This window comes from Halichoerus grypus, chromosome 11 (genome assembly GCF_964656455.1).
Source record: "Halichoerus grypus chromosome 11, mHalGry1.hap1.1, whole genome shotgun sequence".
Lineage (NCBI taxonomy): Eukaryota > Metazoa > Chordata > Mammalia > Carnivora > Phocidae > Halichoerus > Halichoerus grypus.
This window is the reverse complement of record NC_135722.1, coordinates 46600985-46627949: the sequence shown is the minus strand read 5'-3', so window position 1 is coordinate 46627949 and position 26965 is coordinate 46600985. Positions and strand designations below refer to the sequence as shown.

Here is a 26965-nt window from a genome sequence, read left to right as displayed (position 1 = left end):
ATATCATTAAAACCAAACTAACTAAAACTACTAACACAATTCACAGTTCAAAAAAACATTACAATACAGCATAATGACATGAAGAGCTCAACAGATATCAAATTACTATAAAGTCACTGGTACTTTATCCCAAAGTATCCTGCCCCAAATACTGCTTTTCCTAAGGAGTTAGGGAATAGGGGACAAATTAAATGTACCTAAATATTTCAAACAAATAAGTTTAGTAGGAGTCATGGAAAAATATGTGGAAAACATGATCAAAAACAATTCGAATGCGAATACAAGGGCCTTAGGTACTGAGGGGATAGAGACAAACAAAAGGAAGCACCTATCCTCAGGACCTTACTCTCAAATGTATAGGAAAAAACAACATACACAAATAACTATTTCACAGGGAGGTTACTATCTGGGAGGCTCCAGATCTTTAGTCTATGTGGTCCAACCATTCAGAGCACACTTGCACAGGATCCTGCTCACATGTTCTAGTTGATAATATAAATTCTGTTCTAACTATAGTTTTTCTGAGTTGGTTTGGAACCCAAAGGAGCTGGTGATTAAGGAAGATGCATTCTTCCAACACAGGACTGGGATAAACCTAAAGTTGCATAGTTCTTCACTCTAAATCATCCCAGAAGCATCTTAGGTTTCTAAAGAGTTTACAGTAATTCTAAGGTACTTGTTCCAGAAATTAATAATGATTCCAGTCAGAAAGTTATCATTTATAACTAAAACATCCACTTCCACTTTCTCTCGGGTTTTGTCCATCATCATCAGAAGCCCACTTATTCATAATTTTCAACTTCTGACAAGACTCAACTTTCCTTCTGTTAGTAAAGCTAGTAACACAATTTCAATTCCTCTCATTTCCTGCTTCTTCCAAACTGAGTTTTCTGAAACTCTTTTCCAGCAAATTTCATCTCTCAAAATACATTTGGTAATCCTCACTAAAGAAGACTGGCAAAATCAGCAGGCAGCTGGTAACAGTGGTAGCAATAAAGCCCCTACGGCTATGTACAGTTAGTCTCAAGCTTTCAATAACACCTGCGAAGAACACACCCATGGCAAGGCTGCACTTACTGTACAAAAAAATTAAACAGCAAGCAGCTGACATAATGATCTTGTCTACAGTCTGTAAGTCTCAGAATACATATTTAAACTGTATTCAGTTCTGAGAAGATAACTATGTCTTCCTCCTAAGCTTCTTCACTTTTAGTTGTCAGTTTGCTCATTTCTTCCTTACTAGGCCAGAAAATCCCCTCACGAAAAACTACAAAATATTTGAACAGAAACAGGAATCAGGGCAGTTTCCACTGTCCTTAATGAAAGCCTTTAGAGAAGGGTATTTTTTTAAGATGGTTATGAGGTGACCCTAAGACATAATGAGCATTCAAAGGATGGAACAGACCATTTTAAACAACCTCTGAGAAAAGGCCAGAGGTGAAAATGATGAACTGACCTGAAGTATAGACAAAGAGGAGGGGGAGGTTATGAATCACAAGGAGAAGTGGTCTTTAGATCCTCTATCCTCCACACCACCTCTTCACCTCCCACCCCTTCTTCAAACAAGCTAAGTAAAGATCTCTTGTTAAGGAGTCAGGTTCTTGTTAAAGAGTCAGTAAAGGCACCACTGAGACTGCCAATCTTAGACATAAATCCTTCTGTGTATTAGCCTGGACCAGTATCGGGAGCATAGTATTTTCACTGCAAGGGGAAAGGGGGTGTGTAAAGCGGTATGAGAGCCCTGAGACCAAATCGTGTTCATTACAGCACCCTATATAGAGCGTCAGATAAGTCATCGAGGAAGGGGATTCACAAACCTAAGATATTTTTATTAAAACAATTCAGTCTTTCATCATTTGCTGAGGGCTAAGTTTTGAGAATAAGCAGTAGAGACTTAATGCCTCCAGAACATCTACACAGACCCACCTCATGAAACCGGTACATATGTCACAGATCCTTTAAGTCTCCAATTATTTAGACCTTTGGAAATTCAAACGATATTAGGAATAAGACATTGCAACCACAACTGTCCTACTGTCCTGGAAAAAGTAATTACTTATTCACCTAACACATACAGAGTCCACAAATGTCAGCAGGTCTGGATACCAGAACTAAGGCCCATTTCTAACAGCAACTTAAAAATTAGTCAACTAGGTGTCAGTCTATCTTTGTGAATCTGTCCCTGAGGAAGTACAATTCAGATAAATCATAACAGATTTTTTTTAAGGCTGCACACCTTACAAGGACTTCTGACAGGTTCTTTGTTTACTTGCTCTGCTTTGACCAAGCCAGAAACAAACTGACATTTGTATTGCTATTAGCCTGTTGGTACTAGCTTGATTTGAATAATCCTAAATAAGGGATGCTTACAACTGAGAAGCTTCAAAGGAACCCCTAAACTCTCTGAAATGATTTACAAAGTTTTGTATGAAAATATGTGCATTTTTCTAAAGAGAAAACACAATTTTCATCAGATTCCCAAAGGGTTCCATGACCCAAAAAAGTCAGAAGCCACAACTCCAAATGTTTCTCCAATTTGGGCAGGAAACATTTCACCATTTACAGATTAACCTAAATGGGTAGGTTTACATGCAGTCTAAAATAAAATATATGCACTATTAAATAACTGCTTTCTGGGTTGATGATGACATTATTTTCTCCTTTTTTATCATAAGAAGCCTGCAGATGCAAACTTCTCTCTCTTTACACATACACACATATGTGAATGAGTTAAAAAAGAAAAAAAATCTTATCCTCAAAACTTGTATCTGAAGTCATCTGAAACGTCATCAGAAAATGTTCACCAAGGGAAGCCTGGGTGGCTCAGTTGGTTAAGCATCCAACTCTTGATTATGGTTCAGGTCGTGATCTCAGGGTTATGAGATCCAGTCCCACATCAGGTTCCGTGCTCAGTGAGGAGTCTGCTCGAGATTTTCTCTTTCTCCCTCTCCGCCCCCCTGCCCATGTGCTCACTCACAACACTCTCTCTCTCAAAATAAATAAATAAAATTACTAGACATTCGGGTGCCTGGATGGGCTCAGTTGGTTAAGCATCCAACTCTTGATTTCAGCTTAGGTCATGATCTCAGGGTTGTGAGATCAAGTCCCACACCGGGTTCTGCACTCAGTGGGGAGTCTGCTTGGGATTCTCTCTCCCCTCCCTCCCCCCTACCCCCCACTCAGGCTCGCTCTTTTTCTCTCTCTCTCTCTAAAATAAACAAAATCTTAAAAAAAAAAAAGTTCACCAAAATCTCAAAGTTACACATTTATAATAGGTGTATTACATCTGTGGGAAACAGTGATAGTTTTAAAATGGTAGTGCAGATAAGAAAACACACGTTCCAAAGAGCTATGTGAAAAAGTCCCAATACAGTCAAATCCCCACCTGGTTTATGTTAAATTACACAAAGCTTCTCCAGAACATAGTGTTAGCTTAGATTAAAGAAAAATAAAAGTAACCATCACTTCCTAGGAAAGCGTTTATGGGACACATCTGTTATACCTCTATCTTGGATTAGATATACCAAATAAAAGTATTTCAATTTCTAAACCTATCAGTAATCAGAGTTCACATGCACTTAAGAAGCTTTACATAAAATTTGAAGTTTGAAAAAAAAAGAAAAAAGAGCAAGAGCTAAGGGCATTTTTATATCTGGTCTCTTAGAAGAGATGGGAAGGATAATACAAACATCTGTGAAACTACAAATGAAAAAAACTGACTTTGTCAACAGAATAATTTATATCTAGGGCACCTGGGTGGCTCAGTTGGTTAAGCATCTGCCTTTGGCTCAGGTCATGATCCCAGGGTCCTGGGGTGGAGCTCCACATCAGGCTCCCTGCTCAGCAGGGAGCCTGCTGCTCCCCCCTGCTTGTGCGCTCTGTCTCTCCCTGTCAAATGAATAAATAAAATCGAAGAAGAAGAAAGAAGAAAGAAGAAAGAAGAATTTATATCTAGCATGACGGCGGTCCTGCTTCCAGTCATGGAAGAGCAGCTCCTATGAGACCAACTCTCTTGCAGATAACTATGGACAGAATATAAACAACTACCTGAAGTACTAGGGAACAAAAAGGCAAACAGATATGACAGAAGAGAGAGGGTCAAAACTTGGAAAAAGGTAATGACACCAAGCAAGTGTCTCCTGTTACGGCTTTTGGCCATCCAGGTGCCAGTCTGTGCCACGAAAGATGGCTAAAATTCAGCTAAAAACCCATAGTCTTACTAGGTTCACAAACCAGAGGACAGACTTTAAGGCAACCACAACAGAGAAGTGAGGGAGGGAAATTCCAAAGAGAACCAAAAGAAGGTGCCTCAAACTCTGTGTATAAATTCTGCCCAAATGGCTGGCTAATCCCTAAACTAGGCATGCATGGAACAGACTTCAAGCAACCAAGTTAGGGCTAAAAGAACTGAACTGAGATTTAAACTGCCATTCACTGCACGGGAACAGAGTTTAAGAAAACAAACAAAATTCAATGTTCTTTAGAGGAAGGTAAAAAAGAAGAAGAAGAAGAAGAAAAATCCAGTGTCTACAACGTATCATACTCAGTATCAAGGACACAACTCAACAGAATTGTTTGGCATATAAAGAAACAGGAAAACACGATCTATTCTCCAGAGAAGAGTCAATCAACAGGAACAGGAAAACATGATCTATTCTCCAGAGAAGAGTCAATCAACAGAAACTGACCCTGACTTAATCCAAATATTAGGGTTAGCAGACAAAGATTTTAAAACAGCTATGATCGGGGCACCTGGCTGGCTCAGTCAGTAGAGTATGTGACTCTTGATCTTGGGGCTGTGAGTTCAAGCGCCACACTGAGACTGGAGATTGCTTAAATAAATAAAACTTAAAAAGAGAGAAAGAGGGGCGCCTGGGTGGCTCAGTCGTTAAGCGTCTGCCTTCGGCTCAGGTTATGATCCCTGGGTGCCGGGATCGAGCCCCGCATTGGGCTCCCTGCTCCGCAGGAAGTCTGCTTCTCCCTCTCCCACTCCCCCTGCTTGTGTTCCCTCTCTCACTGTGTCTCTCTCTGTCAAATAAATAAATAAAATCTTTAAAAAAAAAAAAAGAGAGAAAGAATCAGCTATGACCATAATGAATGAAAAAATAGATCTCAACAGCAAAATAGACTCTATAATTCAGAGGATGGGCTTAACAGCAGATTGGAGATGCAGAAGAGTTAGTGAATTTAAATAGATCAACAGTGGTGCCTGGCTGGCTTAGTTGGTAGAGCATGTGATTCATTACCTCAGGGTTGTGAGTTCAAGCCCCACATTGGGCATAGAGCCTACTTTAAAAAAATTATTAAAAAATAAAGATGGGGAGCCTGGGTGGCTCAGTCGTTAAGCATCTGCCTTCGGCTCAGGTCATGATCTCAGGGTCCTGGGATGAAGCCCCACATCGAGCTCCCTGCTCCGCCGGAAGCCTGCTTCTCCCTCTCCCAATCCCCCTGCTTGTGTTCCCTCTCTCGCTGTGTCTCTCTCTGTCAAATAAATAAATATTTAAAAATAAAAAATAAAAAAATAAAGAGATCAACAAAAAGTATCCAATCTGAAGAACAGAGAGAAAAAGAAATTCGGGAGAGAAAGGAGAGTATGGGAGATGACCCCAGAGATCTGTGGGGCAACAAGCCTAATATATATATATAATTGGAGCCCCGGAAGAAAAGGACAGCAAATGAGGTTTAAAAAACTTTTTTTTAATTGAAGAAATAATGATCAAAAATTTCCCAACTTTGGTAAAAGACATAAATTTACAGATTCAAAAAGCTCAGTGGATTCTAAGCAGGACACATACCAAGAAAATAAAAAATTGTACATCACAGTCAAACTTTTTTTTTTTCCACAAACTTTTAAAGAAAGGAAAAAAAAGAGAAAGATTATTAAGGAGAAAATCTTGAAAGGAGACAGAGAAACATGATACATTAAAGAAAAGAAATGACTGAAATTACCATTGCTTTCTTACCAGAAACAACAGAGATTAGAAGACATGGAACAACACCATACAAGTACTGAAACAAACAAAACCCTGTCAACCCAGAATTCTATAAGCAGGAAAAAAAAAAAAATCCTTCAGAAATGAAGGCAGAATAAAAATATTTTCAAGTAAAACAAAACTAAGATAATTCATTGCTTGCAGACCTGTACTACACAAGTGAGAAAAGCCTATCCCAATAACTTATGTGCTGTATGATCCCATTTATACAACATTCTTGAAATTACTAAATTTTAGAAATGAAGAACACATTGATGGTTGCCAGAGGTCAGAGATGGGGAGGAGGAGGGTTCTATAAAAGGGCAATACCCAAGAATCCTTATGGTGATGGAACTATTCTGTTTCTTGAGTGTATTAATGTCAATATCCTGGTTGTAAGAGCATCCAATAGCTTTGCAAGATGTTACCACTGGGTAAAGGGTAGAGTGTCATTTCTGTATTATTTCCTACAACTGCACATGAATCTGAAATTACCTCAAAAAGTTTAATGTTTTTAAAAAGTATATTTTTTAATTTAAAAAAATTTAATGTTTTTAACAACCTGTCAAGGTTTTAAAGCAGAGGCTTCAGGCAATACAATTCAAACATCCAAAGTTATACCTTGGACCAAACTCTTCAAAGGCAGCTGAGCTATCCCTCACTCCAGGACATTAGGGGCACATCCAGGCTGCCTCACACCTCACCATATCCACACCAATCCTATAGGGTCTAATTCACATTATCTACAGCAAGAGTGATAGAATTTTCTTCCTCTGGGAATGGATACAACCAGGTTATTATGCCATCATTTGCATATTGGCATTCTGGGATGTCCTAAAATTGATCCTGCTGGTGACACTGGTGACCACTTCAGGGCCACTCATTCTGTGATCCGTTTACTTCCTGCACTAAAACATGTCACTGTATTTTTCCTGTTATAAACACTCCTAAAACAGACTGCCCATCGAAATAGTATTACTACCAACTCATACTTCTATCTGGTACATGTTGAAAAATCAGCTTGTGTTTCACCAATTCACTTGCTGCCTCAGCATTTCAATCCTCCTTGTCTTTCAGATAATTTTCTGAACTCTTGAATAAATCAGAGATCATCTCCTGTCATCTTTGACTGATGGGGCACAGTGTAATAAGAGAAGGGAATGCAAATTTCTAACTAAACAAAAATTAACCTTGCTACTCCTTTTAGGTGACTATTTCATTACTATCAGCAGTTTTTAAATGGGGACAGTTAAAAAACACAGTAAGACTAGCTGAGTTTTGGTAGCTACAGAAAACCATCTAACACTATACTCATCACTCGCCGTCACCTCTTCTTCATATGAAATTGAGGTAAGTTTATAGGTCCTGCAGCATAGAGAAGGTACCTGCTCCTTGAAGAGAGAAGCTGTACCTTCACCCATATCACCAGCTGACGTGTGCTCTGGAGTCAGACATTCACAAATACACAGAATGCAGGGAGTGAGCTGCCTCCCACCTTGGACACACCACAAGGCCTCTTCTATCTAAGGCACTAACCCAGAAAAGTTGCTCACCAGACTTTTCAATGAAAGCAACAGAAACCATCTGTTACCTCTTTGTTTTCCCCTTGAGGTAAATCTGTTCACTTTCTTTCTCAACATATTTTGTCAGATAACATCAGATTTCGGTATACAGCCATTACTTTTATTGATGTTTTGCCTCCTGCTTGACATCTTCCAGGCTGCTCCACACCTAGTCCAACTCCTGCATCTAATACCTCTTATGCACCCAGTTTTAACAAGAGTCTAGGGTTTGAGAACCTATCCAGACAGGACTGCTCCAAACAAAGGCTAGGACAAGACTTTGGTAGCAAGATATCAAGTGTAGACACTGCTTCCCTTTTAGCCCAGCCAAAAACCCTGGCAGGACACACATCTGTTGAGCTAACATCTTGAACTTACATAATTTGCTCTGTTTAGTATGGGAAGCAACAAGCTGTCAAATTCATAGTCTTTCAGACCAGTCTAACAAACACTGTCGTGTGAGTTGGATACACATACACTGTACTGAATTATATACAGTACATACGGTACCGATTATTAACAGAGTAAGGACTCCTAGCAGTTATACGTGTACATAGGCACTTTTCTCTAAAAGCGAGCCCCTCCAGAAAAATGGACTTAGGCAAACCCAGTGGACTGGGATCTCTAAGTAAGAAATAGCAGAGGACAAATATGAACAATCTTCATGCTCTCCTCAATACCAAATTTTAAAATAATCAGCCTAAATTAACGGTAAGCAACGAGCCTAGAAGGCAGAAGACAGAGCTAAGGTCCTACCTTGGCTACTCGCTAGTTGTATGACCTACACAATTTATTGAGTCTGTGGGTCTCACTTTCCTCACCTGAAAGATTAAGAAGTAGAGGTCGAGTTGCTAATCTATAAAGGTTTTTCCAGCTTGATCATTTCATGACTTAATAACAGTTGGGCCTCAAGTCTGACCCAGCATGGAAACTGTACCTTTTAAACTGTGAGCAGTAGGGGTGCCTGGGTGGCTCAGTCGGTTAAGTATCTGCCTTTGGCTCAGGTCATGATCCCAGCATCCTGGGATGGAGCCCCGAGTCAGGGTCCCTGCTTAGCGGGGAGCCTGCTTCTCCCTCTCCCTCTGCTGCTCCCCCTGCTTGTGCTCTCGCTCTCTCTCTCATAAATAAATAAATAAAATCTTTTTAAAAAATAAAAAATAAAATAAATCGTGAGAAGGCATGCATTAGTTCTCCCTCTGCTGCCTCTCTTCCCAAAACCCCACAAAAACAACAGTAGAGGGGTGGGGGTCAGGGGAGCATAGCCACAGAATGAAAGTGAAGGTGATAGCAACAAAATTTTAGAAGCTGGAAAGCAGATGGATGAGTGGTTCCTGACAGCAGACTAAAGAAAGCTAAGATATAATATAACCTCCAAAAAGCTCAGGAACTTGTAGCATCAGGTACTTCTGGAAGTGGGGATAAAAATGGGACTAAAGGGATGCCTGGGTGGCTCAGCCGGTTAAGTGTCTGTCTTTGGCTCAGGTCATGATCCCTGGGTCCTGGGATCAAGTCCCGCATCAGGCTCCTTGCTCAGCGGGGAGCCTGCTTCTCCCTCTGCCTGCCACTCCCCTGCTTGTGCTCTCTCTCTCTCTGACAAATAAAAAAAATAAAATCTTTAAAAAAAGGGGGGGGGACTGAAAACACAAGGACTGGTTGAAAGTCTATTGAAGAACCAGCTGGCATCAGCTCATGAAGAGATAAACTGTTGTAGAACTATACAATGGAACATTCTTCAGCCATTAAAAGGAATGGAGTACTGTTACATGCTACAACACAAATGAACCTTGAAAACATTATGCTAAGTGAAAACAGCCAGACACAAAAGGCTACATATTGTATTACTCCATTTATATGAAATATCCAGAATAGGCATATTCATAGAAACAGAAAGTGGTTGCTAGGGGACTAACTGCTAACAGGTATGCAGTTTCTGTTTGGGATGATGGAAATGTTCTGGAACTAGATAATGGTGATCGCTCCGCAACAGTGAATAAACTAAAAACCACTGAAGTGTACACTTTAAAATGGTTAATTTATGTTACATGAATTATATCTCAATTTTTTTTTAAATAAAAGAACGAGCTAGACCCCACCCCACCCCAGACTCTCCCCACTCTGTGCAGCCTCCAACATACCAGAAGAAAACTGGTAGTTTATTCTTTACAAGGGATAAATAAAAGAATGAGTGAGGTGGGTGAAATAGGTGACAGTGGTCAAAAGGTACAAACTTCCAGTTATAAAATAAGTTAGACCTGGAGATGTCATGTACAGCATGGTGACTACAGTTAACAATACTCTATTGTATATTTGAAAGTTGCTAAGAAAGCAGATCTTAAAAGTTCTCATCACAAGAAAAAAAACTGAAACTATGTGGTGATGGATGTTAACCAAAATTATTGTGATCATCATTTGCAATATATATACATATATCAAATCATGTTGTACACCTAAAACTAATACCATATTATATGTCAATTATATCTCAATTGAAAAATAAATTTTTTTTTTTAAGATTTTTATTTATTTGACAGAGAGAGACACAGCGAGAGAGAGAACACAAGCAGGGGGAGTGGGAGAGGGAGAAGCAGGCCTCCTGTCGAGAAGGGAGCCCGACTTGGGGCTTGATCCCAGGACCCTGGGATCATGACCTGAGCTGAAGGCAGACGCTTAACGACTGAGCCACCCAGGTGCCCCGAAAAATAAATTTTTTAAAAAGAATGGGTATATCTATACTTGGGATTATAGCTGAGGTATCAAGTATCAACAGCTGGGAAACCACAGGCACAGCTGAGAGCAAGGGTATCATTCTAAAAACAGAAAAACAAAAATTTTACATACTGAATGTTGAGATTCCCCAGTGCTCTTCCACTACTTGGCTCTCACAAAGTTGGCAGGTAGGATTATGCCCTTGAGGCAGAGATATAGAGGAATGTTTTCTATGAATCTGACAAGCCCAAGAAAAAAGACCTAGAGACCTTCATACTCCAGGGAAGAAACCATACAGCCAGTGACACTCTCAGAAACCAATCCCTCTCCCCATGAACATCAAGCTTCCAATCTGCTTCTTGATGCATTATTCTTAAGTATAAATGGACAGCCAGAGATCATGAGACACTTGGGAAAAGGCTCTAAGATTAGTGAAAGACACCTCTTGCCAATCAGTCAATGCAACTTTGAGGAAACAGAAAATTATGCAGAAAAAAGAAAGCTTCAAAAAGTACTATCCTACGGCCTAGAAGCAACAACACCCCAGAGACAGCCTAGCTAGCACCCAGATCTTGGCTTCTAATACCATTCACCAATAAAAAGAACCAGGACTGCTTAGAGAAATGGCTGGTTCTTTAACTGGAACAGGGCATACATAGGAGGAGCCTGGAGCATTTTGCAATGCCAAAAAGTAAGGAAATACTCAAAAACCCATGATGACAGGGGCACATCAAAGAGACACGGGGGCCAACTAAAAGATCTCCCAATGGCCAAAGCTAGAATAATTAGAACAACAAAATAAAAACATTGAATTATAATCCAAAGTTAAAAATAAATATCCATGAGTCCATATTAATATAAATAAATGATTAAATAAATAGGGTGAGAATAGACAAATTTCCTGTGCTGAAGAACGCCAAATAACTTATACAGATACTAGGCTCTCAAAGAGGTTGAAAATAACTCCCTGCCCCTTAAGTATGGGCTGCTCATAGGAAAAAAGAGTAACTTTATATTGGAAAAATCTGACAAACACTACCAGGTGATCAAGATTAACATCAACAGTGATGTCATGTTAATAATATGCATGTATTTTTTTTTTAAAGATTTTATTTATTTATTTGAGAGAGAGAGAATGAGAGAGAGCACATGAGAGGGGGGAGGGTCAGAGGGAGAAGCAGACTCCCTGCAGAGCAGGGAGCCTGATGTGGGACTCGATCCAGGGACTCCAGGATCATGACCTGAGCCGAAGGCAGTCGCTTAACCAACTGAGCCACCCAGGCGCCCTGTATTTTTTTTTTTTTAAGATTTATTTATTTGAGCGAGAGAGAGAGAGAAAGGGAGTGGTGGAGGAGGGGAGTGAAGAGGAGAAGGAGAGAGAGAATCTCAAGCAGACTCCCTGCTGAGCGCGGAGCCCAAAGTGAAGCTCAATATCACGACCCTGAGATCATGACCTGAGCCGAAATCAAGAGTTGGATGCTTAACTGACTGAACCACCAAGGCACCCCAATATGCATGTATTTTTAATATAATATGATGAGAATGGCATTTACCTCTGTAGTCTTCCTTTTGGAAAAAATTACTCTAAAATAAGAAGTTTACTGAAAAGGTTTTAAAAATTATATCCCATTTAAATAAAATGTCCAGAATAAGAAAGTCCACAGAGACAAGAAGTACATTTGTGGCTGCCTGCAATGGGGAGATATGGAGTCACTTTATGGTATGTAAGCTTCATCACAATAAAATTGTTTAAAATTAAAAGACAAACAACAACAAGCTTGTGGAAATTAAAAAGTTGCTCTGCCAAAACTAGAGACTAACCAGGAAAGATGTACATATGGGATGCAGGAAACTGGATCCATCACAAGAAAGCGGCAAAGGATAACTCCAAGATAAAGTAAAGGGACATCCCAAGGTGTTCACTGTGCAATAGGCTTAACAAGCCAAGACATCAAACAACCCAGGCTGATGGAGCTACGGCAAGAATCTGCAGCTTATATCAGATTCTCAAAGAGATTTACGAACCCAAAACTTCCATAAACCACTGCTTTAATGGTATCCATATTAAGTCCCACCCAAAGGACAAACTACAAGACTCGTATTTAAACACACACACACACACACACACACACACACACACACACACGAATCTTTCAGATGATGCAAATCTCAAAGAGAAGAAATGTAGAGAGTAATGAAGCAGATTAACACAGTTTTCCTGATTGGATATCATCAGGTAGGAATAAAAAAAAAAAAAGAAAGGAAAGGAAATAGAGACACAGTTAAAGCACTTTAAAAGCCTAGTGAATGTAACTCCGATGAAACTTAATACTGGGGCGCCTGGGTGGCTCAGTCGTTAAGCATCTGCCTTCGGCTCAGGTCATGATCCCAGGGTCCTGGATTGAGCCCCACTTCGGGCCCTGTTCAGCGGGGAGTCTACTTCTCCCTCTCCCTCAGCACCTCTCCGCTGCTCATGCTCTCTATCACACGCTCTCTAATAAATAAATAAAATCTTTAAAAAAAAAAAAAGAAACTTAATACCTTATTCTACAGAGCTTACAAAATACTGAAGATAGTGGTTTTTATACCCTACCTACCTCAAAAAATAAGATTACATATAAGAAAAATTGCACAAAAAAATTTAAATCAGAACATTAAAAGAAGCAAAGAAATAGATGTTCTTGGGGTGCCTGGCTGGCTTGATCGGCAGAGCATGTAACTCTTGGTCTCGGGGTCTTAAATTCGAGCCCCAAATTGGGCATGGAGCCTACTTAAAATAAAAAAAGAAAATATATTTTTTAAAGATTTTATTTATTTATTTGTCAGAGAGAGAGAGAGAGAGAGTGAAACAGAGCACAAGCAGGGGGAGGGGCAGGCAGAAGAAGCAGCAGGCTCCCCTCTGAGCAGGGAGCCCGATGTGGGACTCAATCCCAGGACCCTGGGATTATGACCTGAGCTGAAGGCAGATGCTTAACCGACTGCGCCACCCAGGTGTCCCAAGAAAAAAATTTTTTTTTAAATCCGAGGGAGAGAGAGAGAGGGAGAGAGCACAAGCTGGGGGAACAGCAGGCAAAGGGAGAAGCAGGCTCCCCGCTGAGTAAGGAGCCCAATGCAGGACTCTATCCCAGGACCTTAGGATCATGACCTGAGCCGAAGGCAGATGCTCAACTGGTTGAGCCACCCAGGCATCCCCCAAGAAAATATTTTTTTTTTTTAAAGATTTCATTTATTTGACAGAGACAGACACAGCGAGAGAGGGAACACAAGCAGGGGGAGTGGGAGAGGGAGAAGCAGGCTTCCCGCCAAGCAGGGAGCCCGATGCGGGGCCCGATCCCAGGACCCTGGGATCACAACCTGAGCCGAAGGCAGACGCCCAATGACTGAGCCACCCAGGCGCCCCAAGAAAATATTTTTTAAAAAAGAAAAAAATAGATGTTCTTATACACCTATGGCAATAACTTTCTTATAAATTACAAAGAATGATAGCTTACTTGAAATATATGATATTTTAACTAATTTAACTCAAAAAAATTATAAAAAGGAATACACAAAATATTAAATGTGGTTATATGACTTCTGGAAAGTGGAAGTATGGGTGATTGCTATTTTTTTCTTTATACTCTTCTGTATTTTCTGAACTTCCTACTATGACCATATATAATCTCTATGATAAAGTGATTGCACTAAAGAATATATATAAATAATTTAATAGTGCATTTCTCCCGGCTGATGAAGAAGATACTTTTTAACTGATTTAGAATACTAACCTAATTCCTAATTTCTGTACTGCAACTACTGTGCACATTTCCTCCTCTCTGTATTATATGAAATGAGAAACCTTTAATGCAAAAGAAAAAAAATATATGTATGTACCACTTGGAATCCACGGAAACCACTTTCACATATATTATTTCATGAAGCTTCATCACAACCCTAAGAGAGATTTTACAGATAAGGAAACTGGCTCAGAGATAATCATTCAATGAGTAGGACACAAAATGGGATTAGAAACCCCTCCAGACACCGAGTGGATGTCTCTCAGAACATTAGAATTTAGAGCAGTCAAGAAGTACAAGTTTGGTGTAAGGAAAAGAATATTCTACGGGTAAGTAATCTTCATCAAAAAGTCTAAAAAGCCATAAAACCACAAATTTTCTACTGTAATACAGAGTAGTATTCTCAACCCACAGCTCATGAGAGGGTTCCTCCCTAACTAAAGGCAACGCAACCCAAAATCCCCTGGATCCTTTCAGTGCACCCAGCGACACCAATCTCCAAGCTGCCCTACCCGCTAGCAGTTAGGACCCTCTAGCACAGGGCCCCTCAGAGCCTCCTGCAGCTGGGATGGAAGAGAAACAAATGAGGCTAAAATGGTGAGTGGTGGAGGTTGGAGAAGGGAGGAGACAACCTGCCAGTAAGTGAGCTTTTAGTAAGAGCAGACATGAGGCTAAGGTCTTCTATCAATCCTTGGAAGAAAACCAAGACTTAAAGCCACCACTGTTGCCAGAGCTTTAGGTGAAAGCTTCTTAGAAAGAGTCAGAGGAGCAACTGCTATGTCCGTTCTTTCTCTCCACCTTTCTCCACCTCAGTTCTTGCTCTCCTCCAGCATCTTCTATGTTTCTCATGCTCTCTTGTCTGGACACACTCTGAAAACGAATCAGTTCCATTAACATCAACAACCCTACAAACGCTGACCCTCCTTTTCCTGGAAAAACATTAGGTCTACTAAATGCTAAACTGAGGACCCTGGCAGAATGACTAACAGGGTAGCAATTGTCCTGCAAATGAGTTACTTTTTTTTTTTTCACTTACCAACTTTTTAAATAACAAAATATCATCTGTAAAATTAATTTATAATATTTTTATACCTTATTCCAAACACGTGCCCATTTTGCTTACAGAATAATCAACATACCCTGTAACAAACAAACAAAAAATCCCTGATAACTACCTCCCTACACAAGACTGACCAAAGATACACAGAATCTGGGGACGCCTGGGTGGCTCAGTTGGTTAAGCGACTGCCTTCGGCTCAGGTCATGATCCCAGGGTCCCGGGATCGAGTCCCGCATCGGGCTCCCCGCTCAGCCGGAAGCCTGCTTCTCCCTCTCCCACTCCCCCTACCTGTGTTCCCTCTCTCGCTGTGTCTCTCTCTCTCTCTCTGTCAATTAAATAAATAAACAAAATCTTTAAATAAAAAAAAAAAAGATACACAGAATCTGTTTATGTTCGCAAGTGTCTTTCTTTGGAATGGTTTTAGCAAAACATTAAAAATAAAATTTGTATTATAAATTCTTTAATTGACTCTCATTCCCCTGTGTGTCTGTCTCTACCTGTATAAAATTAAGATTTATATATCTATTTTGCCAGGGTGAGAAAAGAATCAGTGAAGAAATGTGAAGGTGGTCAAATGTCTGAAAATTTTAATTATTCTTTCTCCTTTAAAAAAAAAGCCATACTATTTCAGAGATGCCTTAATGGACCCCGGGAACAAACTGCGTACTTCTGGCTGAATAGCAAATGAGTTACTTATGAGGCAACGGGGGCAGCTACCAGCCGTAAAGCTGTTACAGTCAAATACCATCATCTCTCCATTCCCCCACTATTCTTTGGTCATACAACCTACCTGACACATCCTTGTTGTTTTATTTGTTCCCCCTAGCCTCCATTACTATCCTCTGAATCGCATATTTCTAGTCAAACAGGATGACTCGATAGTGCCTCAACATGCCCAAGAGTTCCTTGTTGATCCACCTTTTACCCATCCCCATTCACATCCTCTAGATCTAAGTCCTTCCTATCCTTCAAGACTTTGTTCAAATGTCACCTTTATTATGCAGCTTTCCCTAATCACTGCCAACATACGTGACTGTTCTCCTGATCTGGTAGCATGTACTCTCTGACAGAACTAAATGGCAGTACTATACTAAACTGTGACTTCACTAAAGGCAAGATTTACAGTTAATTCATTTCCATCCTTCCACCTGCTTTCAATGAAAGCTCAATTCTTGTGAAGAGAACAGAAATTATTCTTTTTCTCCAGACTGTTAATATGCCTTAAAACTTTGGTATGGGAGTCAGAGAATTAAACATTGAAAAGGTTCCAACCCACAAAGCGACACCTTTGACACAAGCTCAACCAAACTAGCATGACATCATAAAAGCTGTTAAAAAAAAAAAAAATCCTTTAATCTGCTGCTAAATCCACTAAAATTCCACCTAAAAGGCACCAGAAAAAAAAAAATAGCAACCACTAAAATAGCACTTCAATAGCATTCAAAAAAAAAAAAAAAGCAATTTTGGGGCACCTGGTTGGCTCAGTTGGCTAAGCGTCTGCCTTCGGCTAAAGATCATGATCCCAGGGTCCTGGGATCAAGTCCCCCATCAGGTTCCTTGCTCAGCAGGGAGTCTGCTTCTCCCTCTGCCTGATGCTCCCCCTGCTTGTGCTCTCTCTCTCGCTGATAAATAAATAAGTAAATAAATAAGGCACTTTCTCATAGTAGAGCTATTTACACTACAAGAAAAAAAAAGCAAATATATAACAAGACAATAGTTTGGTACATCAACACAATGGAATATAATCTAACCATTAAAGCAATACGCACATAAAAAAAAGAAAATGAAAAACATTTATTAATTATAGTTAAGAAATCTAGATACAGAGGCACCTATGTGGCTCAGTCAGTTAGTTGAGCACCTGACTCTTGATTTCAGCTGGAGTCATGATCTCAGGGTCTTGGGATGGAGCCCTGGGTTGGGCTCCCAACTCAGTAGGGAGCCTGCTTGAGGATTCGCTCTCTCCCTCTGTCCCTCCCCCACCCTCGTGCATGCATGCACGGGCGCTCTCTCTCTAATAAATAAAATCTTAAAAAAAAAATAATAATAATGGGGCGCCTGGGTGGCTCAGTCATTAAGCGTCTGCCTTCAGCTCAGGTCATGATCCCAGGGTCCTGGGATCGAGCCCCGCATCGGGCTCCCTGCTCTTCGGGAAGCCTGCTTCTCCCTCTCCCATTCCCCCTGCTTGTGTTCCCTCTCTCGCTGTGTCTCTCTCTGTCAAATAAATAAATAAAATCTTTAAAAAAAAAAAAAATAAGAACTCTAGATACAAACAAGGTTGATAAAATTTTTTAGAGACAATGGCTCCCACCTAGAGATTGATAAAGGAAATAGTAAGGATAGGATAGGGGTATCATTTTTAATATTTCAAAAAGCTGTATTGAAATTATGTGAAAATATTACTAAAAGGTCAAATTTCTTTGCCTTTGGCTGGAAGTATATTAATCTCAAGTTATACTTCTAATTAGTGTAAGGCAATCAGAAGTTATAACCACCAATGATATATCTTTAAGAATTTTTAGAAACCTAATTATAATTTTATTAATGCAGAGGTGTTTTTGAAGGACAAAGCTTCTAACTTTTTTTTAAAGATTTATTTATTTGAGAGAGGGAGTGAGAACAGGGGGTGGGGCCAGGGAGGGGCAGAGGGGGAGAGAGTCTTAAGTAGACTCCCAACTGAGCACAGAGGCCAGATTGGAGACCTGAGCCAAAACCAAGAGTCCAAAGGTTAACCCACAGTGCTACCCAGGTACCCCTAACTTTTTATTATGAAAAGTACAATGAATTACCATGTATCCATCACCCAGTTTCAATAATTATCAATGAATGTCCAATCTTACTTTATATCTGTACTCTCCCATACCAAATTATTTTAAAGCAAAACTAGACGTATCATTTTATCTATATTTCAGCATGTGTCTCTAAAAGGCCTTTATTCCTTTTAATATAATCATAATACAATGAATACACCTAGACTTTTTTTTTTTTTAAGAGAGAAACAGCGAGGGAACGCCTGGGTGGCTCAGTCTGTTAAGCATCTGCCTTCAGGGTGCCTGGGTGGCTCAGTTGGTTAAGCAGCTGCCTTCGGCTCAGGTCATGATCCTGGAGTCCCGGGATCGAGTCCCACATTGGGCTCCCTGCTCAGTGGGGAGTCTGCTTCTCCCTCTGACCCTCCTCCCTCTCATGCTCTCTGTCTCATTCTCTCTCTCAAATAAATAAATAAAATTAAAAAAAAAAAAAAAAGAACAGCTTTAAAAAAAAAAAAAAAGCATCTGCCTTCAACTCAGGTCATGATCCCAGGGTCCTGGAAACAAGTCCTGCATCGGGCTGCCTGCTCGGCTAGGAGCCTGCTTCTCCCTCTGCCTGCTCTGCCTGCCACTCTCCCTGCTTGTGGTCTTTCTCTCTGACAAATAAACAAATAAAATCTTTAAAAAAAGAGAGAGAGAAAGAGATAAAGAGTGAGTGTAAGTGTTGGGGGGGGGCACTGCAGAGGGAGAGAATCTTAAGCACACTCGGTGCTAAGTGCAGAGCCCTATGGGGACCTGACCTCACAATCCTATGATCACGGCCTGAGCCAAAATCAAGAGTTGGAAGCTTAACCAATTGAGCCACCCAGGCGCCCTCACCTAGAAAATTTTAACCAAAAAAATCTTTAATGACAAATCTCTGGTCAGTGTTCAAATTTCCTTGGTTGTCTCACAAATGTTTGAAATCAGTTTGTTTGTTTTTTTTAAGTAGGCTCCATGCTGTGTGGGAAGCCCAACTAGGGGCTTAAACTCACAACCCTGAGATTAAGACCTGTGCTGAGATCAAGAGTGGGACACTTAACAGACTGAGCCAGCCAGGCACCCCTGAAACTAGCTTTTAAATCACTAAGTGGGGGCACCTGGGTGGCTCAGTCGGTTGAGCGTCTGCCTTCGGCTCAGTCGTGATCCCAGAGTGCCAGGATCGAGCCCCACATTGGGCTCCCTGCTCAGTGGGGAGTCTGCTTCTCCCTCTGCCCCTCAACCCGCTCGTGCACACGCTCTCTCTCTCTCATATAAATAAATAAAATCTTTAAAAAATAAATTAATTAAATAAACAAATCACTAAGTGGATGTAAGGGAAAATTGTTTCTAGGAATTTTTTTTTTATAAAGTTAAGAGCATGAGGAGAAAAAGACAATTTCTCTTTATAAACAAACCACAAACAAATTAAAGAAACCTCAGGTCTGGCTTATAATAGAAGAGGGATGTTAGAGGTAGACACGATTTTCAAAATATTTAACTATTAGTGCAGTGTGGACAGCAACCAATGAGAATAAACACCAGCCGTACACATACGGTATACAGGCTAGATATCAACCTTGGATAGAACCCTGACTAAAAAACAAGTAGAGAGGCCTCAAGAACCTGCTTCTCATGAAATTCAACCCTGCCTGCAGTGTTACAATAAGCTACAACCACATCAATCACAACCAAAATTATCACAAGGTCTTGATAAACACATCTTCTTGGCACGGCTATTAACTGCTGGATCACTACAGGTGCAGTTGTTCATCCTCATCTATCATTTGAACTAGGCAAAGAAAAAATCCTCTTCAAGCAAATAGCATGGTAAACTGGGAAAAGTTCTTGATTCTAGCATAACCTAGACTATAGCCTGCCTGTCTCTAAAAGTTAAAACCATAATAACTGATGGGGCGCCTAGGTGGCTCAGTCGGTTAAGCGTCTGCCTTCTTGGGATTCAGCCCCACACTAAGCTCCCTGCTGAGCAGAGAGCCTGCTTCTCCCTCAGCCTGTCTCTCTTTCTCTCAAATAAACAAATAAAATCTTTAAAAAAACCAAAACAAAACATAGTAACTGGGATTGTTTATACCCTTCAACCTACTGCTTATAGGTCATAGTTTTTCTGATAAGTTTCTTTAGCTTGGGTGCCTGGGTGACTCAGTCATGATGGCTCATGGCTCAGGTCATGATCCCAGGGTCCTGGGATTGAGTCCCACATCAGGCTCTCTGCTCAGCAAGGAGCCCGCCTCTCCCTCTCTCTCTGCCTGCCACTCCCCCTGCTTGTGCTCTCTCTGTCAAATAAATAAATAAAATCTTAAAAAAAAAAAAAGTGTCTTTAGCTTGCTAAAGAATGTAAAAGATAGTCTTGTGTGATTATTTAGAATCCTTTTATAAACAGAGGGCATACCCTGACCATTTTAAAGTAAACCTAAAACAACACACCTAAAGGAAGAGAGTGAGAGAGCTCTTGAAGGGAAGTAAGAAAGCCTGGAATTCCTCCTGGTTCAATACAATCAAACCTTAAAAAAAAAAAAAAATACAATCAAACCTTATGCAAATCACTCTTATCTTCCTGGGCTCCAGTTCCCCCACCTTCAATAAGGCACGTGCCAACTTCCCAGTCTTAACCTCCTATCCAACCCTTCTCTCCCTCTTTAGACATTATCCACACCAACTCACTTGTAGTTCCTAAAATATGGCATGCTTTATCATGCCTTCATTCTTTTTTAGATGCTATTCTCTGCTTAGAATGACCTTCATAGGCTTCTTTGCCTGATAAGCCAATCTACATTTATTCAAGTGAGTACTATCAAAATCTACAGTATTCCAACATTGTTGCCAATTCTGCAACTCCAAGTTCTTCTGAAACTCTTCTGTGGGACCTATTGTCAGAGCCACTTACTGGTCATAAAACAAGTCTGCTCCTTTGAATGTAATTCCTATGACATGGTTTTCAGTTCCCTCACCTCCCTAGCTCCTAGAACTAGAATCAGTACTCTCTTTAGGTGTCCTCTAACTAACATCATTTAAAACAGGACTATCCACTTCTCTGACAATATCTATTAATGCAAGCTAAAATCACAATTTTTTGACATAAATCAAAGTTGCAGCCAACTAAAAGCCTTACATTTTTTTTTTAAGATTTTATTTATTTGACAAAGAGAGAGACAGCGAAAGAGGGAACACAAGCAGGGAGAGTGAGAGAGGGAGAAGCAAGCTTCCTGCCGAGCAGGGAGCCCTATGCGGGGCTCGATCCCAAGACCCTGGGATCAGGACCTGAGCCGAAGGCAGACGCTTAACAACTGAGCCACCCAGGTGCCCCTAAAAGCCTTACATTTTAGTGTTCTTATTAAGTCACATTTTATTTTTTTTGGAACATCTTTCTATACTGCTACTTTTGCATCACCTCCTTCATCATACAGCTCAAATCTGTCTCTTATCCCCATGTATATCCTAATCATTCCCATCAAACCATTCCTGAATCCAAAAATGGTGGTGAAAGTTATTCACCCCTTCTACCAGTCTACTCCCCCTTAATAAAGAAAATGTAATTAGTCTGACCTAACATGTTCCTAGTGGGCCTGTGTTGGCTCTTAATAATCAGTTTCCTTTTCTAAATCCTCATACCATATCCTTAATAAACTATTCTAGATTTTGACTAGAAATGTCAAACTCTTACCTTCTCGGTCTTGAAAATATGTCTTTTTGTGGTAATTCCATATTCCTTAGATGTGACTGACAGCAATTAAATGATCTCATCCCAGTACTCTTACAGAACTCTGGGGTATAATTTGTTTGGGTCAATAGACTTGAAATCAGGGGCGCCTGGGTGGCTTAGTCGGTTAAGCGTCTGCCTTCGGCTGAGGTCAAGATCCCAGGGTCCTGAAGTAGCGTCCTGCATTGGGCTCCTTGCTCAGCAGGGAGCCTGCTTCTCCCTCTGCCTGCCGCTCCCTGTGCTTGTGCTCTCTCTCCCCTCCCCCGACAAATAAATAAATAAAATTTTTTTAAAAAGAGAGACCTGAATTCATTCAGAGGAATTAAATGCTCCTATATAAATACTTAATGGTCTCAGGTTTGGGTCTCCTCTCATAATTCAGTTCTACCCTTTCCAATCTATAGATAATTACCATGACAATGCAGGGAGGAGCTCCTGGGGCCATTTCAGTCTTGGAGATTTTGTTTTTCCAATGTGGTTATTTGGGATTCCACATTTAGAATACTACCTAGCATAAAATGCCCTTCTTGAAGAAATATTTAGCACAACGTATATTTCTTTTAGTTTGTTTCTTTTTAGGTTCTTCAAATTCATAAAACTGTTAGAGGAAGCAGAGATGCTAATTATAACACAGTTCTTTTTACTACACAGCAAAAACCAAACTAGCCAATCTATTACAAAATAAGGCTAAAGAATTCTAAAAATGAATACACCTCTGCTACCACGGAGAAACAGAAGAAAATGTGCAAGCCAAAAATTCAAATTCTCCCTCCAGGTGAAAATATCCCCATAATTCATCAACATATCAACCCACAAATATTTACTGAATGTGCAAGACACTTAAAACAATTCACCCAAAACCTCACTCTTACTCACACCCTCCCACCAAATCCAAGCTATAAATATAAGTACTGTGATGTTTTCTCCACTCAGCCACCACAGGATAGAGAACTTGTCTACCACACTCTCAGCCATTCTACTACATTACTACCTTATTCCATGCTCAAGCAATTTATCAATCTTGACTGAGCTCCTACTATTTACACAGCTCTATACTAAGTGCTATAGAGACATAAATATTTATCATTAAAGGGGCGCGTGGGTGACTCAGTCGGTTAAGTGTCTACCTTCAGCTCAGGTCATGATCTCAGGGTCCTGGGATCGAGCCCCATGTCGGGCTCCCTGCTTAGCAGGGAGTCTGCTTCTCCCTCTGGCCCTCCCCCCTCTCTCACTCTCTCTCAAATAAATGAAATCTTTAAAAAGAATTATCATTAAAAACCAACCCCTCCTGGAATTCACGAACACATATGAATAAATCTGTATCTCCTCTTCCGGCAGATGGGCCTCTCAAATCTGCAGAGGCCTCTCTTCAGATGAAGCTAGGAAGGTACTGCAGTATATCCTGTTATATATACACTGTGGTAGAAGAAACTGGACTTTAAAGACAGGCAAATCTAGATTCAAATACTAGTTGCATGTCTTGCTGAATTTTAAGTAACCTGCCCAAGGTCTCTCTTCAATAAGTCTCAGTTTCCTCATCTTTAACATAGGGATAATAATGCTTATTTCATGGGCCTATTGAGGGACTGAGTTAACTTATGTAAAGTGACATACTTGTACAGAGCACAAGACCTACTCAACAAATATTAGCTCTTTTCCTCCCAAAAGGACAGCCATACATGCAAGAGTCACCTCTAAATCTTAAACCATGAAAATGGCACAGAAATGCCCTAGGAATTCCCAAATCCTTCCCAAGAAGGAAGCCTCCACTGCATAAAAGTGACAACATATATCTGCCCAAAGCAGAGCCCAGAGCAGCAAACATGGCTGTTCCAAGAACACTAACACTAACATATCCCTAAGTCCAAATTTCAAACCACAGTTTATAATGAAGGATCACCCCCTCACCTCCCCTAGAGTGTACAAGAAGATTTAAGAATTTGGGAGCCTCCTATCAGGTTACCCTCAGTAACAGAGGTGAATTCTCTTTACCTTAAGACATCTTATAGTAATATTCTTTTTTTTTTTTTTTTTTTTTTTTACAGTTTCCTAAACACTAAAATTTTACCAGCTGGTACTAAATCAAAGCACAAAGACAAGCATTTGTTTTACTAAACGTCTATCAAAAGCACTGTATTTGGTCATATCAAAGCACTGTTGTACTACTGGCGCAGCTGTGACAGCAATGGAAATGTTTCTCTTCCACTCTGTAGAATGTTGAAAAGTGGCACCAATGCGCATGCCCGCGCGCACAGTAGAAGAGCTTTTTTCAGGCAGTACAGAGTAGTGTCACAGTATAGTGATTAAGAGGGTTAGCTCTGAGATTGCAAATCTAAATGTGAAAGATAGAACAATAAAGCCTTTGGTAGGAAACACAGAACATCTTTGTGACTCTGCAACAGCAAACATATCTTAAACAGAATATAAAACGCATTAAACATAAAGAGAGAAAAGTGATAAATTGGATACTATAAAGACTTTTGTTCTTCAAAAGTCGCCATTAAGAGAATGAAAAGGAAACAAATTAGGAGGAGATATATTCAGTACATATAACTGAAAAAAACTCGTATCTAGAACATATAAGAATTCCACTAAATCAGTAAGAAAAAAAAAAAAAGACCACCTGAAAGAAAAATGCCAAAAGACTTGGTTACTTCTAAAAAAGAGGGTATATAAATGTCTGATAAACTTTCAGAGAAGTGCTCAACTTCATTAGTCATCCAGAAAAATGCAAATTTATGTAATGTAATACCACTACACAACCACCAGGATGGCTAAAACAAAAAGGAAGGAAAATGCCAAGTATTGATGAGGACAGGGAGCAACCTACACTCTTATGCACTACAAGTGAGAATGTAAACTGGTACAACCACAGTGGACAACAGTATGGCAGTATTTACTAAAACCGAATATCTATGACCCAGCAATTCCACTTCTAGGTAAACACCCACCCAACAGACCAAAGGGCATGTTCACAAAAAGGTACATACAGTAATATTCATAATATATCACTATTGTTAATACTCAAAATCTAGAAACTACCCACCGTGTCATCAACGGTAGAACTGGGAGATAAACTGTGGTAGAGGTACACAATGGAAAACTATACAGCAGTGAGAATGAACAATCTAAAACGACTTTTAACAATATGAATGAATCTCTCAAACATGATGCTTGCAAAAGAACCCAGACACAAAAAAGCACAGCATTTGATGACATTTAAAGTACAGACAAGCAAAACTAATCGATGCTGTTAGAAGTCAGAACAGTGGTTACCTCTGGTAGGTGAGAGCGCCAATACTGACTGGAAGGGGCACAGGAAAGGATTCTGAGGTGCTGGCAACACATCAGTTTGTGAAAATACATCACAGTGTACACTTGGATATGTGCACTCTACTGTATTCTATATTGATATCAATAAAGTTTAATTCCTAAAAACAAGTAAATTCTAGATTCTGACAGATCTGAGTTTGAATCCCAATCTTCCCACATAATAGCTGAACAATCTCAGGCAAGTTATTTAACCATATCGTGCATCAGTGTCCTCACATATAAAGTGCAAAAAAATAACAGAACTTACCTCATGTGGTTGCTAACAGGTCCAAATGAGAATTATGTAGTACTATTACCCGTTCTCCACTTTGCATCAATATCAAAATTATATAGAGTTAAGTGATGCAAAGAAAAATGTTAGTAATAGTGAAAACACTTAAATGCATATTCATCATGTGCCAGGCACTATCTCAAGCCATTTAATGTATTAACTCCTTTAATCCTACATCAACCCTATGAGATAGATTCAATGTCCACTTTTTTTTTTTAAGATTTTTTATTTATTTATTTGACAGAGAGACACAGCGAGAGAGGGAACACAAGCAGGGGGAGTAGGAGAGGGAGAAGCAGGCTTCCCGCTGAGCAGGGAGCCCAATGCAGGGCTCGATCCCAAGACCCTGGGATCATGACCTGAGCCCAAGGCAGATGCTTAACGACTGAGCCACCCAGGCGCCCCTATGTCCACTTTAAAGATAAAGAAACTTAAACACAGAGAAGTAAATTGCCCACCATCATGCAAACAGTAAATGGAGGATCTGGGTTTCAAATCCACGTGACAGATCCAGCTTTTAGGCTACACTATATCTCCTTTACTACCCTAGTAGGGAACCTCAGCTTTAAGGAAGAAAAATAAATAATCACAAATTTATCAGTTTGTGCTGCTTGTATACTATATGTATCATGGAAAAAACACTCAACCAAGAGTTAAGGAACCCCAAATTCAAGTCTTAGCTCTGACACTAACCAGCTGTGAGAACTTAGGTAAGTTACTCAGAACCCTTCCAGCACACTTCCTTCCTCTGTAAATGAAAGGTCTGGAAATTCTAACCAGCTCTTGCTTCTCTTCTAAGAGACCTATGTTGCCTATTTTAAAAGAATAAATACGGTACCTCTATGTTTATTGCAGTATTATTTACAATAGCAAGATATGGAAACAACCTAAGTGTCCATCAATAGACAAATGGAAAGGAAGATGGTGTGTGTGTGTGTGTGTGTGTGTGTGTGTGTGTACACTAAAATATTACACAGCCATGAAAAAAGGATGAGATAATGCTGTTTGAGACAACATGGGTGGGCCTATAGGGTATTATGCTAAGTGAAGTAAGTCAGACTAAGAGACAAATATATGATTTTACTGATATGTAGAATCTTTAAAAAAATGAATAAACAAAAAGCATAATCAGACCTGAAAATACAAACAACTGATAGTTGCCAGAGGGGAGGAGGATGAGGGGATGGGCAAAATGGGTGAAAGGGAATGGGAGATACAGTCTTCAGGTTATAGAATGATTAAGTCATGGGAATAAAAGGCACAGCATAAGGAATATAGTCAGTGATATTGTAATAGTGCTGTATGGTGACAGATGGTAGCTACGCTTGGTGGTGAGCATAGCATAACATATAAACTTGTCAAATCACTATGTTGTACACCTGAAACTAATGTAACATCGTATGTCAACTATACTCAAAAAAGAATAAATACAATGTGAATATTTCAATTTTTAAAATAATAATAAAGAATAAATACAGCATAAATAAAAGTACTAGAGATGACAGTGATGATTACTGATGACAAGACAACGAATCTAACTGGTTCAGTAGATACTGGTTCCAGTATCACAGTGCTAGTAAAGATTTTTATTATAGATAAGAATGTTCTACCATAGCAGAGCTTGATTTTTGTGAGCTACATGGCTTGTGTCAAATAATTTAGACTCTTAGTCATTTTTATCCTAAAATCTTATCTCTGAATCCTAATCTCTGAATATCAAGTATAGTAACAGTACAGAGCACTGGTGATCTTAGTCTCTTTTCTCCTTAACCATTCTTCTTGGGCTCTCCTTCTTACTCCTG

The 26965-nt window shown here is 39.9% G+C and overlaps 1 protein-coding gene across 4 annotated transcripts in view; it reads right to left on the bottom strand.

Annotated features, from left to right (window-relative positions):
* DENND5A (DENN domain containing 5A) overlaps positions 1–26965 on the bottom strand; it is a 103040-nt gene that overhangs the window by 61328 nt on the left and 14747 nt on the right. The gene's annotated exons all lie outside the window — the stretch shown is intronic.